Raw genomic sequence first — 14428 nt, 5'->3', positions numbered from 1 at the left:
AGTAGATGGCATGATTGGCTGCGACTCAGTACCAATTTACTTTGGGGCATGATGGAATCAAAATATCTGTTTAGATTCTCATGCTTGCTTTATACCTCATTACAAAATTATTATAGCTGTAGATATGCACACTTAACCAACTCTAATGTATGCCATACTATAAGTCAGTGGAAGGGAATCTCACTATTCTCTCTACAGGGTTCAAAAACCTCAATAAAGGTTTGCCGGCTTTTTTTTAATCCAATTACCAAGTGGCAAAAACACATTTACAGCAAAAGTTAATAGTGCATGATTGTGAAGCAGCAATCTAGTTCATGAGCACTGTGTCCAGCAAATGCTATGGGCAATGTGATTCAGCTGCTGATGAAGAAAAATCCACTGCTGTTACCACAGTACATTGATCTATTCCGAACTAATTTTGTAATTCCAAGCTTTGCACTGGTTGCTCTTGAAGATTTGGCAAGCCCATTAAGGGCAGATAGAAACAATTTGTACATTGTATATCAACATTAGCAAACAAACTCTATTTTCATTTTGCCTTTTAAGGTTTTTAATTTAGCTTCTGTCTAGAGAACATGCTTGAGTTGTGTTTGTAGGAAGAAATATTATTTTTACACTGTGAAGGAGAAGAAAAGAAAAATAAAGCTGTAAACTGCCATGAAAAGCTGTCGGCTACAAGGGCAATATTTCTCTCTTGGCAGAAAAGCTCCATGTTCTTTTTCCAAAACCCCTCACTAAACTCAGAAACATTGATCCAGACATTTCTATTGCTTCCTTGCTCCACAGGTTGATTACATACTTCATGAAAACTCAGAGCTGTTGTAAATTTTCAAACAAGCGAAAGCATACCGCTTATCCACATCACAGCAGAAATGTCATTTCAGCTTGCCTTATAGCTTTCCCACCCACTTCCATTCACAGTCTCAGGACAGACTAAAATATTAAGTAATGTCAAGCTGTAATGTAATGTAAATACAAATGTAAAGTAATGCCTTGCTCTCAAATGTCTGTAAAAGCAACCTATTATTTTAGTAATTAGAAAACTGCTTTTTCACAAAGTGCCACAAAAAGTGACAAATATGTGCTGAACAAACCAAGGTCAAAATCTGGATTTTTTGTTGCTGAATATCAGTTCCCTTTAAAAAGCATCAGGGTAGGTTTAGTCCCTGGTGTAACGCTTGCACCTCATCACTTTCAGCTGCTCAGCCTGTGCCCAGTTTCAAGTGCATGTACGGTAGGGAGGGGGTATCTTCTTACAGCAGGTCATCTCACTACCTCAGGCATCCCCTTTCTCCTTGCTCTTTCTCCAGGACTTCCCCACTTCAACACAACCTTTTGGAGCTTCTTTCTATAAACCGTTCATTTAGCCAGAACAAACCCCAGCTGAAAGCTGCCTTTTTGTTTTGCTTTTTTTTTTTGTAATGCTGTTTTGAGAGATGTCTGCTCAGGTGAGAAAATTATGTTTTCTCAAGTATTTTGAGGAAGGGAAGGTTAGAAAGGAAAGTAGCATTTAGAAAGCATCATCTTCTGGGCAAATGTGTTTTACAAAAGAGGCAAGGGATTTTTTTGGTCCAAGAATCCAAAATACCAGAATCAAAATAGTTGTTAAATACAGTAATAATGTAGAAAGCAATTGTAACCAACAGGACTACATGAAAGAGACTGAAGTGGGACAAAAGAAGAGGATGTTTTCTTAAGCTATTGAATTAAGGTAGTGACAAAAGATAGGAGGAAGAATGAAAAGATGCAGAACCACAAGATAGCAAAGAAATTATTTTGGATTGAAAGAAGAAAGTTAATTCCTTGCCAAAATTCAGTAGAGGTGCCTAACGTGGATGAGTGTTGAAAATAAGTAACACAGAAAGGGTGCCACAGAGATGTAAACCAGGACAGGAGAGAAGCAGCATTAGAGAAAAGCAGGAATAACAGCACTGGTAAGGAAAACAGAATAGGAATGGCATGAGTTGTTAAGTCCAGCTTTCCGCTATACCAGGTGTAGGTACTTGCTACTGGGAATATGGCTCCTATGCTTTCAGAATTCACTTTTGTTCTGTGCTTCTTTCCTTGAAAATTTCTTTTACCTCTTACTTAGACTTTCTGCTTGTCCCTAAAATTCTTTTTAAGATATCTAATCTTTCCTGTTGGATTGGGATATTTTCCTACATGTTTCCCCATGTTCTTTGCATACAAACTCCAATTTCTGTGTTTTTAACTAAAGAGAATTCCAAGTATCCTGTAGATTTGACTGCCTGATGACTTCATTATCTTGCTTGAATTTATTCGTCTTTTTTTTAAATTAAGATACCCAGCTACAGATATACTTCAGCTTTTCCTTCCACTGAATTCAATTTCAATCAAAGTGAGATTGCTTGATCCAAGACCAGCTCTTCTGTGATGTTTTTCTTTTTCACCAAAAGAAATTCTAAACTAGTACTATCTCCTGGTTCAAGAACAGTTGGTGAAAAAATCTGTTAGCATAGCAGTAAGTATCTAAATCCAGTATTACAGATATGAAAACATCCTCTCATGCTCAGATAAATATATATTAGATGTTACTAATAGCACTGTCATGGCCACGATCTGGTTCTGTACACACAGGTAATAAAGTTATTAGTCTAACTAGTACAGCTGGAAAAAAATGGATAAGCTTCTGGACTCATGAGTTGTGGAATGGAAAAAACAAAACTGAAACATTGCTAAGACACTGATGGATGCATATCCCAAATAGTACATGTAGTTCTGGAACCCAGTGTCAAAAAGGATACAGTAGCATTAAAAAACAGAGAAGAATGACAAAGAGAAGAAAGTATAGAATGGTTTCCCATGCAAAAACCAGCTAAATAAACTAGGATCCTTCAGCACTGAAAAGATATGCAGCAGGGTCTATAACTGAGTGGCATGGAGAAATAAAGCAGTCCTACATTGTTCTTCCTAATAAAAGATGGAAAGAGCCTTATATGAAAGTAGCAGATCACACTGTCAAACAAAAGACTTTTTTTTTATCATCATTCATAGTTAAACTGCAGAACGCTTAACCACAAGAATTTTGTGGATGCTTAGTGGCTACGTGGGTTCAAAAAGCAAATGGACAAACTACTGAAGAAAAAAATCAAAGTCCAGCAAGTACAAAAATATGACTGTTATGGCTAAAAGTCCCTGAGCTGCAAATCAGTGAAAGGTGTGCTGGGCACACATGTACTTCTCTAGGCACTTGCTGTTGGCTGTGTTGGAACTGGGCTAATGGGATTTCAGCTTCAGCACGATACAGGCATTCTTATACTGCTATTAGCACCACTCAGTTTTAGTACACCTTGGCTTCAGTGCATATTGGGAAACAAAAGGAACTCATAATGACTGAACTTCTAATACTTTCCTTCTCTCTTACTGCAATAGAGGACTGCACCCAATTCAAAATGGAAGAAATGTGTTTATAGGTGACTCCTAGCCCCGTACTAGAACTTCCCTTATCTTTCTTTTCTATGATTCTGGGTCAGATTCTCTCTTTTCCCTGGAAGCCCTCACTCCGGGGATCTGTGAAGACATAAGCTTCATGTGGGAGGCTGAACCAGAAGGGTCACAGCTGTAGGAGCCAGCTAGCAGAGGCAAAGAATTTCCTTCCCTTGACTCTGCACTGTTTACTACGCCTCCTCAATATTAATCTTTTTCTAGATGGTATTCTAACCTACATGTATCATTTTAAATACTGAAAAAAACCCACAGAAGTATTATTACACATGGGGCCTGTGAAAAGCTGCTATTGACTAGTAGGATTTGAATCTTGTCCATGGTGTTGATCTATTCTGCCTGCAAAGGGAATTAAATTAATGTCAAAATCTCCTGGCCAATACGTATCTACATCCACAAAATGGAAAGCATCTTGACTCTTGCAATAGTGGCACTGAGCTGACTAAAATAATATCCTTTTCACTGCCATTATACTAACACAATATAATTGGGGAATTGCTAGAGTCCCTATATTTAATTTTAGTGCCTCGGCAAATGATCCTAATAGCCTAATGGCTAGATGCTGCTGTTGCTAATGCTGTTCAATTGACTAGGTTTCAAAGTGTATCAATGAGTCTTTTAAGTATCCACTAGAGCTGTAAGGTTTCAGATTACAGCTCTTAAACTATATGTGATCTCTAATGAAAAAAGGGGGAAAAAAAGGAATTGATAAAGCAAGCTAAGGCAGCAAAGTCAGCAAAAATTGCACAGACGGTCTAACTTCACTCTATAATCGGGTGAGCACATAAATTACATTTGGTCAGTAAATAATACACCTGGGAAAGTAAGCAACAATGCAAATAATAATCCATTTTTTAATAATTAAATCTTAGCTAGGTCCTCATTTGGTCACAATGATAATTTTTTTATAGAACTATAAGTATAATCATGGGATTTGTAAAAAAAAAAATTGCCTTGTATCTTTTTATGAAAATTAACACATATCCAGTATTGATCCTGATTTGTGCATGCTAAAACAAGTCTCCTTGGGTAAAATATTCTTAAAGTCAATAATATGCTGTAATCTCATGTGACACTAATAAAATAACACAAATGACAATTCATTTTTTGTTTGCTTGTCTCCTCTTTAATGGATTGATAAATTTTGTTTAAAAAAAGAAAACTAGATCTTGGTGCTTAGTAGGCATATTTCTAAAACAGTTCTGATTGATTTTTGGAGTAATTTTTGAAGAAACAATCAATCTCTAGAATTCTTTCCCGAAACATATTTTAATGGCTGTTGATGTATGTTGTGCATATCACAACCACTGAAAAACACAGTGCTGAAGGTCTTAATCCAGCAAACACTTTACACTTGCTTCTCCCAAGCATTTGATTCCTCCAAACATACACGTATGCTGTAGCTCCAGCGAGGCGCAGCTGATTTCACAGATTTTAAGTTAAGCATATGTGTTTGCAGATTCTAGCCTAAAAGAAGCTGAGATATTACAGAAAACAATTCTGTCATAATCAGAGTTTATCTGTGTGCAATGCCAGCTGTATTTATTTGAAATTGCCCCAAATTAAGATTGCAGCTATTACCCTTCCTCAAGTAGCTGTATTTTGCAACCTCTTGGAAAGAGAATAGGAAATGGTGAAAGTGCTGTCACGATAGTGCTGAGAACTACATGTATTTACTGAGACAAATAGAACAACCCTGAAACTATTCTTCTGCCAAAGACAATATTGCATCTCCTCAGTTATGGGAAAGAGAAAAATAAGTTAATTTACTCCACCTGTACAAACTGCTAAGAGGAAGTAGGGTTTCAAGGCATTGAGATGCTTTTGAATTTTGTTGGTTAGGTCAAGTATTTTCACAAGAGCAATCTCGGTGGTCTCAGTTGATATTTTGGTGTTCACATAACAGAGCTAAAAGCTCAGTAAATGGTAGAAAAAATAAAGATTGAATGGGGAAATGGTGCCAACCTACCTTTTCAGAGCAGAGGTGGATTTGGAACAGCATTCACTAGCTGTGAAAGAGTTCTGCAAGCAGCAGGCAGAACCAAAATTCTGTATTTGGGCTAAAAGGTATAGCTCCTGTGGTTGCAGTCTGATTTCTAATAGGGAAAAGTCCACACTGAAACTGAAAAGTTCAGCTTCCCACAGTGGGAACACACTCTTCCTCATCTGGATTTAAATGTTTCTTGAACAGGGGACAGTCTCCATACATGACCATAATGATGCAATTCTGATTTTTTTAGAGAAAAAGGATCAAAAAAGCATTTACTGGAGCAGATTGTAAAGCGCCATTGAGTTCAGCAGAAATGTTCACAGACCCCATCTATAGACAAACTTGTTACCCTTTTGCAGTGACTACTGTCCAGACACCCAGTTTCCTCTGACCTTGTATTTGGGCTGTCCTTATCCCACAGTTCCTGAGATTTAGAAGTGACCAAGCAGTACTAAACAGAAAACAAGCAAAACAAAGCAAAACAATATATTTCCTCTTCTAAACAGAGCCTCCTCTTTTTTTTTTCTTTAAACATTTAATTTCTAAGAAAAATCCCTGCCTTCATAGGTTTTCTACAGCAGGAAGAATATTGTTGATGCCTGGAAATTTTCTAATAAAAAGTAGTAATTGCTGCAAGTAAACAAATTCATAAACAAATTCATAGTGTTACCATTTTTTTTTTTTAGTTTACTGCTTCTGAAATAACCTAGGAAATTCCTTTTAATTAACAAAAGCAAAGAAAAATGTTTTATATGTAAACCATATGAATTTAACAAATTACACCCCCTCAAAATTCCAGTTCAAACGAGTTAAACTCTCCAGCTAAACAAATTTTCAGTGTTGTTCCTCCACTGTGAAAAGATCTATTCCAGAGACAGATTAACCTATATGCTTTCTGATATCTGTAGGTGTGCATTGGCTGAAATACCTTCCTACCTCTTCCTGATTCAATTTAAGGAAACAGATTACTTGAATTAACATTACCTATTAAGTCCTTTGCTTTGTTTTTGCCTTAAACAGCCCCGCTTCTAGTCTTAAGGCCCTAGAAATTCCATCCAGCCCTCCACCGTTCATTAAAACAAACACTGCCTATTTTATTATTTGCAGTCCTGCCATCTCTCCACTGAAACAAAAGGGTAGATTGTCTGCTGCAGGAGACACCTGGAAGGTGCACAAAGTACAAAGGCCAGAATTCAAAGGAGTTCCCAGTGTATTCAACAAGCAATTACTTCTGCTTGTGATGGGAGACTGTCAGCTTCAAACACGAGGCATTCTTTGCAAAGATTAGTCCAAATTACATTTTATTACATTGGCCTGCTTGGATGGCCTAAACTTCATCTCGTTCTTATTCTAATGGAATTCAATCAAGGGTATTAATATATTGTTTATGACATGTTTGGAGTTCTTGTGTTATCAGCATACATTCATGAGAGCAGCTTCAAACAGTATCAGATAACAGTGAGCTGGATGTTGGATGTTGTACAGCACAGGGGATTTTATCATCTTGTTGAACCAGTGGCAGTGATTAAATTAAACTGTCTGAACAAAGCTTTTGCATGTCAGGCTGTTGAATGGCAAAATGAAAGAGTGACACACTTCAAAGATCAAGGAGAGAGAGAGAGCTGGAAAACCATACTTACGTAACTTCTTATTTAATACATTGAATAACTGAACCATTGGCTGCCTTAGCTTTTACTAGCAAATAATCAGAACAAAACGTTTTATGCATTCTAGCATTAATTCACTACATGTGAATGCCAAAGTGCATACAAAGTTCTCACATCTTTGTTACTTCTCTCATCCCAGTAAGCACCACACTGAATCTTACTAGTTTTTCCCTGCCATAGTTTTGAAAAACTTCCAGAAAATCTGATTTATGCCAATTTCCCTTACAGCTTAGTTTTCATATTTGCAAGGTCCACAGGCACAATTCTTACATCTTTTCTAAAATGAGCAATACCAACATGCATAATTTCATAGACACCAGCTGGCCTGTTTGTGGGAATAAAATGTGTTCATAAAAGTAAGGGCTAAAATATCCAGACCCCAAACTCTTGAAATGCAAGGTGGTTAATAATTTATATTACTTTTTAATAGCAAATCTAAAAAATAAAGAAAGGAAAAAAGAAAAAAAGTGCCAATATGGAAAGACTAGTTGAAAGAAAAGAAAATAAAAAAACAAATTATTGACCTACATGCTATCCTCCCAGAGTGTCTGGTTTCTGAAAATAACTACTTTAGGCAAATTTCATTTGGATACTTGAGAGATTTTAATGTGTACAGCATGATTTACAGTATAGCATACAACTTGCTGGTATTTTTGGTATGAACTCAGATATCTTCCTTCTACCAAATCTTATGTAAACAAATACTGCTACCATTTCATCTATTACACTGCAATCTCCATAAAAAATGGCTTTCTTCTAAAATCCCAAATAAGAGACTCCTAGATTTAAAATAAATAGGCTGAACCAAAAAGCAATTTCTGTTACAAGGTTTAGCTGTATCTTCACTGAGGATGGATTATTGGCTGGGTATTCATTTCTTTATATTCATTACCAGCATAAGTCAAATCTTAAGAAACACCGGAATGATTTTCTTTCATTCTATGCAGAACCCAGAATAGGTCTTGACCTTGTTCAGGGTGTTACCATAATATGAATTATCATTTCTTATCAATAATAATTTCATCCCATTACTTTACTTTGCACATTTAAACAAGCTTTAGTATGCTTTCTGCATAAATAAATACATTTCCTTTATTTATACAGCAAGATTAATTTGTTTTCATGTGCAAAAATGAAAGCATCCTTATTTTTATCAGAGCTGTGACTTAAAAACTATCTTCAAAACTTGTAGTGTTTTTATTTGATAGTAATATTCTTCCTTCTTGTAGAGCCATAGTGCAATGACATCCATTAACATTCAAAACTAGAGAACGCTTTCAAATTCAAATCCACTTGAGATGGTACAGTAGCAGAAATGGAGCCTGAGGGAAAGAATTTTGAGAATAAACAGAGGACCAACCCATTAGAATATTCTACTGTGTATATCAGTTTTTATAATTGGTGGTACATATGTGTGTATACATGTTTGTATTTCACTGCAGCTCTATGAATAAATCAATATTTAATATTTATGGCAAACAGGCTAAATATGAGATGTTTCAGTGCACTACAGTCTTTACGCAATAGTACAAAGACATCTAATTATCTGGTGTATATTTAAGCATATGTATGTCTCTGTGCTTATTTCAGAAAAAACACACACTAGCTTTCCAGAGATACTTGTTTACGTTAGACATTTCGGGAATTTCAACCTATGATTTACTATATGTATAATTCTTACCTTTTTGATCTTCCTGTTTTCATCATTAAATAGCACTGTATGTGAGAAGACTTAATAGCCAAGTAACATTAAATATTGAACTTGCTTAGAAAATGGACTTGCCTAATTTTCTTTGCAAAAAGTAAATACTACATATTCACTACTTATGAGGCACGGGCAAACTAAGCAAAATAAGGTAACCATTTTACTAAATAACAAGGCTATTTTACTATTTTTCCAAGCTATATTACAATTTAATTTTTCAAATAATTATACCTAAAATGAGTATAAAAATGCTGGCTTTAGTATTATGCAAGTTTCTAAAGTTTGCTGACATGAACAGCATTATAGTGGAAGGAATTGAAGAAGCTCTCTTTAATTTTAGTTCTGCTACTAGAGAAGTCCAAAAAATGGGTCTCATTATTCATGTGCATATTCATGTAAGACAAGGAGAATGTGACCCAGGTTGTATACCAAGTTATGCCATCCCTCTGTGTTGCATTTTTTTTCACTCTATAGACTAGAATAAAAAATGCATAGTACTATAGTACACAGTACACAGTATAGTACACACATGGTACACAGATAACATGTATTTTTAATTGTGTATAAGCAAATGTATATATGCACTGTGCTTTGGGGCTTTATTGTTTTGCTTGCCTAATACAGGTGTAATTCACTAGTAAGTAGGGTGAAAGCATTGAATAGCCATCAGATTGTAGTAATAGTTGAGAATTTCCTCCAGTGTCTTTCAGTTACTATGTGATTTACTGACACTTTCCAAATCAGGTAACTTTCAGATATTTGTAGTATAAGGTCCTCAGCCTGTGAACATTTATACATACAACCAGTTCCACTGCACTCAGCAAAAATACTACATGAGTAATGGTAGTTGTGTCTCTCAGAACGGAATTCATCTGATCAATAATAAAAGGCTGCATCTAATTTAATCTAGATAATTAGCAGATTAATATAATTTGATTTATCCATAACAGTAGTCTAAAACAAGTCAGACTGTGCCCCAAAATTGTGTCTCTCCACCAACAAACAAACAAGCCTAAGGCAACTAGCTCAGTAGTAGACCTCGTTATGGCAAATGTGAAGTTAGATAAGATGAATCTCCAAGCTAAGTATCTGCAGTCAGGTTCTAGCATGAGAGAAACAGGTCTCCATCCCAAACTATTCAAGTGCATGGAAATTCCTCTGTAACTCATAAGGGAAAAACAAATATATTCAAGACAGGATTGTAATCCAAAGCAGGAACAAGATGAACACTTTCATGGGCTATATAGGTATGAAAGAATCCACCAACACTCTTTGAGCCATTTGTTCCTTATCATCAACCTTCCTTAAATAGGTTCACTTCAAACAATAGTAGTTTATTAATTATATTCTCATCAGTGAAATTCATAGTGTTTTCCTGTAGATATAAAATAGAAAGAGTGTTGTGCTTCAGTGGTATTATTCACCATGAAAATGTTTCAGTTTCAGGGAAAATGACATTTGGGCTTCATTCCCTATATTGCTAGAGACTTCCAAACCCTGGATAGAGTCTGGGGAAAGCTGCTTGTGAATTCCTTTTGTTACTGTGCTATTCCATATGAAGTCATGCAGACATAGGCTTAAAGGGTTCCATATTCCATATTGAAAGTGGAAACAACAAACAGCAGAGTCCTGTTTGTCTAGTAAAAGCCTCATTTAGAAGAGCACTTTACAACATGACTTTCTGCAGCTAGAGGACACATTACTTCAACTAGAATGCCTGAGGAGCCCATTCCCATTCCTAATATCTAGGAATGTATTAATTATTCTTAAACATGGCTATTAGAAGTGTTAGCACATCAATATAAAGCAAAGAAAAAGGCAATTTAAAGTGTGCAAAAGGAGCAAGGCAATATTTTACTAAACTATATGCTTGTGTTAATACTTGTGGTCGGAATCCATCATCATGCATCAATGCATGCCAGGTCGTATAGGAAGGGAGCGCTGCTTTAACTGGCAGCCATAGCATGGATCAAAAGACCAGAGTGATATGCTAATTTGGTTTAAGATGAATAAGCATGTCAGCTGCAGCATTTTATGTAAAACAGAACTTGTGAAGTTTTACAGCCAGGTAGACACCAGAAAGGAATTACAATAATCCACCTTGGAGGTGACAGAAGTACTGTATGGATTAGCGTTTCAGCTGTGGCCTGAGAAAATATTATCCTCAACCCAGCAACAGCAAGCACATAAATGAGTAAAAAGTGTAGTGAGGATGGCATGTAAACGACCGCTAAAGAACACAAAGAGTAAGATGACTATGACTATCTCTGGCAAGGGATACAGATAAAAACGCAGCGACAGACAAGCAACACGAGGAATCCACTGAAGTACTTATATATGGCTTTCATCTCCATAGTATCCGAAACACCTTTGTACCTTTATCAGAGGGCCCTTATTCATCAATTCATTTAAACTGGCAATTTGAGATAGATCCAGGAGAGCTAGAAAACTCCAACCAGTGCCTAGTAAGGAGGGTAACCCCTACTACTCGCAGCACAGGGCTGCAAGAGCTGTTAGCTCCTGAAATGCTCCTGAATGCCTAGGTAGTTGCTGTGGTCCCAAAAAAGAGTTATTCCCCCTACCTTTGCTCTTGACATGAATAATGAGGCATTTTTCTTTTTCATATATAGTTCAACACTGTGTTCTAATAACAGTTCTCACTTCTTTGCATAAAGATTACCATCTACAAAAGGAGATGTAGCAAAATCACTGGTGTATAACATGGCTGCCTACTTAAAAATGGAAAGTCACACTGAGAGCATAGTAAGCCAGTGAACCTGGATTTGAAGTGGCTATGAATAAGCTTACAGAAGCAATTAAAATATTTGTTTAACATTCCATCTTAAACATTTGCACTCTAGGAAACACTTGTACAACTCTGGCAGCATTGGTTAGGCCTCCATCATCCAGTGAGAGAAAAGGTGCTCTATGCTGCTTACAGGGCAATTATTCTGGACATGACTTTAAAACCTGAAGCTTGTTACATGTATATACTAATGTTCCTGTGCTTTGTTTTGTATGAACAAGGATTTGCCGAGTGCCAATGTACCAAATAATATTTCCTCAGGGAATTAAGCTGGACATGGTGTGAGCCTAATTTAAACCATTATAGGAATATAATATATAAAATACAAAGATTATGCATTTTGATAAATATGGATATAATTTCTTTTTGCTTCACTGGGATAGGTTCCACCTGGACAGGTGTTTTATGGGGACATTCCCCATGAAACTGATTATCCTTATTCTATTGAATGCCAACAGGCATTTTAATTGAGAAAATATTACCACACATTCAGTGTCAAGTAGTTTAATGGTGTTTAACCAGGTGCTAAATAAGTGTCAAATACTAAGCTCCACACTTCTAATATGTGTGTTGCAAAATAAAGATTAAGCAGGTATATTTCACATATACATAACCAGGCATAATTCTTCTACTGAGTAGCAAATAGATAAATAAATAAGGCTTAAGTGTACAGGATCTAATCAAGTGGAGCTAGATTCACAGCTTTATTAACACATGAAAATAATTTAATAGGAAATATGCAACACAAACCCCACCAAAGTAGCACACGTAGTTGCAGTGGTATTCCATATATTCCTGCAAATTTTATGCTTTACATTAATTTACAACAATGAGCAGTTTGATAAGTAAATCAGTCTAAGGGCTGTCCAAGCTTCATTACACAACCACATACTTCTACTGTCACTGTCTTTGTCAGTCCTGTCTTGCTACTCTTCTCTGTGTGTCAGACTTGAAATTGGCTCACAAACTTTTTCAGAACTTTATCAGCAGCTGCATTACATTAAAATAACTTTATCGCTTCCCCTTTTTCTTCTCAATTTAGATAATGAAACATTATAAATATCTCTACTTTTCTTTCTGACTCAGAGCAGCAAATAATAGAATCTTTTCCCTCATATTTTTGTAGTTCAGGATTGTTTAAATGTCGCTACACTGTGTAGCTGCTGCTTAAACTTCTCACCCTCCAAAAAATTACTCTTACTTTGCAAAAACATTTTGAACAATTGAAGAATGTCATAGTCCTGGCCACCACCTAGGCTGCCTGGTTCTTGTGAGGTTTGTAGTCTGAGAGTATATTTAGCCTATTCATAGGCAAAACGTTTGGACTACAATGCCTGTGAGAAAATATTTAGCTTGCCATAGATTTGGGCTATGCTACTGTAAGGGAAAAATAAACAAATAACAACTAAGTATATCTTTCAAGGCCTATCTTTAGATAGTCTCCTCTAGACAAAAGAATCAACAAGACACTTGCAACAGTGCCATCTGGTGACTCCCATACAGTCAGCCCTAATAACAGGATTCATTTGCAATAGTTGTAAATTTGTAGCACAAAAGATACCCTCAATAATTAGGAATATCTTAATTCTCATTTTAACCAGTAAAAACAAATTAATTTCCATACTTGGATACTGTCTGGGGTCAAGGAAGTGCTCTGGCTACTTTCTGTATTTATAAGCAGCAGTCAAGAGTAAGACATGTGAAATTATAGAAAATAAAAATATTAAAATTTTACATCATATGTTAATTTACACATACTTGGAACTACAAAGGAGCTAGTTATGTACAGCTGAGGAAAACAGTGGGGTGAAGGAAAACTTAAGCTAAAGATCTTTAGTGTTATATATTTAAAAATCTGGAGAAATAAGATAAATCTTGAATTAGCACTAATATTGTACCATTCTTTTGAAAGGGCATCTGTGATGACCCAGGTAACCTAAGGCCAGTAAGCATCACAAGAAACCCAGGGAAAATTAATGGAAAAGCTAATAAGCTGATGTGGGATTCAATTAATACAAAATCAAAGGAATGAATGTAATTAAGGATGGTCAACATGGTTTTGTAGAAAATAGGTCTTGTTAAATAAAACTTACTTCATTCTTTTATGGGATTATTAATTTAGTTTATAATCAAGTCACCAGTCTATCTGTAACTGCATACTTCTGGACTTTTGTAGGGAGTTTTGACTTTAGAAAGCCTGACAGCCTTTTTTTTTTTTAATGGCCTAAACAATCTCAGTAAAAACTCCCTTCACAGGATTCAGAGATGGCTAAATCTTCCAAAATACAGTTTCCAAAAGCAAAGACATTGTTAAGACTTGATTTAAATAAGGATAGGACATCTATATAAGCACATGCTATGGTCATATTGTATCATGCAAGAGCACACAAAAGCAGGAGCACCCATCCTGATTTTAGCAGGGTGCTGCAAGGTTCAGTAGCTAAACTGATACTTTGTCATTGATAACCTGGAACTAAATAAAATTGTTGCTGATACAGTTTGTAGATTACACAAAACCTGACAGAGTGGTAAATGTAAAGACAAGACAGACAGAAAGAGGCATTTTGAACTGTTCAGTAGGGGGCACCAATTCTAATTAAATCCATTTTAATGCAGCCACATGAAAAGCTAAACAACTGGGAACAAGCTGGGCCATGCTTGAAAAGTGGAGGACGATGTTCTGCAAAATAGTAACTCCAGAAAGGACTTAAGGGGTGGCCCAGAAAGCATAATTCAAAGGGAACCCTGAGTGTGATACTGGAGCAAAACAGTGAATTGGGTAGACCGATCTTATC

The 14428-nt window shown here is 36.1% G+C and overlaps 1 protein-coding gene across 1 annotated transcript in view; it reads right to left on the bottom strand.

The window, feature by feature from the left end:
- MZT1 (mitotic spindle organizing protein 1) overlaps positions 1 to 14428 on the bottom strand; it is a 191921-nt gene that overhangs the window by 161454 nt on the left and 16039 nt on the right. The window lies entirely within an intron of this gene.

The sequence above is a fragment of the Accipiter gentilis genome, chromosome 13 (assembly GCF_929443795.1).
Source record: "Accipiter gentilis chromosome 13, bAccGen1.1, whole genome shotgun sequence".
Classification (NCBI taxonomy): domain Eukaryota; kingdom Metazoa; phylum Chordata; class Aves; order Accipitriformes; family Accipitridae; genus Astur; species Astur gentilis.
Note: the sequence above shows the minus strand (reverse complement) of the source record. Positions and strands in the feature narration are given on the sequence as shown.